Here is a 2,006-nt window from a genome sequence, read left to right as displayed (position 1 = left end):
TACCAGGTTCTAAGCATCTTTATATTCACTTACCCAAAATATAAAGGGGATTTTTTAACCCATACCTAGAACTTTGGGTTCCTTTAAATTTGGGACGTTTTTTTTTTGAATGCTTATCCTCTTTTTCTTTCATTTGTTGAAATTTTTAATAGGAAGGATTGCATGAGCATATTCTTTTCTAGGCCTCTTGATCTTCCTTATGTTGGATTGTTTGTCCATTTCGTTTGCTTCCTTCGTTTGAGTATTAGTTTGAGTGGTCTGAGTTAAAGTGGTTTTGGTAATGTCAATTTTCACCTTTACCTTGGCAATTGTAGGCCGAGATTTAGACAAAGTGGATTTATATGTGAATATAGAAATGTCTATAGGATCTAGGATGCATGAAGAATTATAATTCAAATTGTAACAAGTTAGCTTATGAAACAATAGAGTTAGCTTATGAAACATTAGAGTTCAAATTTGTGACATGTTAAATTGAACAAAAGGCTAAAGGAAGAAAATTGAAATACATACTTTAATCAAAAGATTAAATCCCTACTGGGTATAGCTCGCCAAACTATAGCCTAGAGTTTCGCCTTTTGAAGCACTAATAGCTTACCTCAATATAAAGGGTGAGAGCCCTCTCGCGAAAAGTCCTTATAAAATGGACCGTTCACCCGTCTTATTAGAATAACTAGCTTTGAGCTTGGCCTTTGAAATTGCTATTTATGTTACGAGTTTTTAGTCAAAATTGTTCCTTATCTAATGGAGTAAGCCTATATATTTTGAGCCTTCAAATATAACCTTGAGCATCATTAGGCCTCATTTGTTTGCACTTATTGGAAGTCCGAATCCGAATGGTTCAAATCTTAAGCCATTAAGTGCATTTGCTTGCATTAAGATCCAAGCACTTATCGATGATCCGAATAGGTCTTAATCATTAAGATCTTGAACTAAGTCTTAATCTCATTAAGATGTATTTTTGTATGAAACTTTTTTATCACCAGCTCCAACCCTAACCCAAACCCTCCAACTCAACCCCACCCCCGCCCCACCACCCATCCACCTCAACCCCCCACCCTACCACCCATCCACCCTCCACTCCAATCCCTCACCACCCCTACCCCATCACCAACCCTATTCCCACCCCACACCCCCCACCCTCACTCCCTACTACTAACCCCTACCCGCGCCACCCGCTCCCACTACCTCCACCTCCTACCACCAACCCCACCCCACTCCCCACCAACCCCAACATCAACCCCTACCCCACACCACCCACCCCCACTCCCCACTACGCCCACCTCCCACCACCAACCCCACCACCAACCCCACCCCCCACTACCTCCCACCCCTCACCCCTCCACCCCCATTCAACACCCACCACGACTATAAAACATCTCTCCCATTACTAGTGAACATAAATGTTTTATTTTATTAAATTTGTATTTATTTTCTACTATTTAGTTACTTTTTAATTTGAATTGTATATTTATTGTGTTTAAATAAATACATTATGCACATTCAGATATTGAAAAACAAACAATCTTAATTATTCAGTGTTCAGACCTAGAGACCACATCTTAATCATTCAGTGTTCAGACCTAGAGACCACATCTTAATCATTCAGATGTGCATTCAGATTCAGACGTCTTAATCTTAACGAAAACAAATGAGGCCTTAGTCCCTTAAGTTTGCTAAAGTAAAGTTCCTTTGGTCCAACTAACATAATGAACTTGAAAACTAACCGTAACTATAAAAAAACACTAACAAAAAACACGGCAAAAACTGATAAAAAAATTATATTTTCTTTTCGCTTTTAGGTTTTAACGATAAAGTGGGCGCCATTCGTTAAGCAAATAGTAAGAGTTTGGAAATGTTTTTTGTTTTGAAGAAAATTAGGGAAAACATGACTCTTTTGATATTTAATGTTCATTTTTATTCAGATGCAGCAGCTAATATATCCAAACTGTAAACCGACCATATCAAATCCGAAAGGTTAATAGTAATATGGTTCTTTAGTTATAGTA

Source organism: Lycium ferocissimum, chromosome 1 (assembly GCF_029784015.1).
Source record: "Lycium ferocissimum isolate CSIRO_LF1 chromosome 1, AGI_CSIRO_Lferr_CH_V1, whole genome shotgun sequence".
NCBI classification, from domain to species: Eukaryota; Viridiplantae; Streptophyta; class Magnoliopsida; order Solanales; family Solanaceae; genus Lycium; species Lycium ferocissimum.
This window is presented reverse-complemented; position numbering follows the sequence as displayed.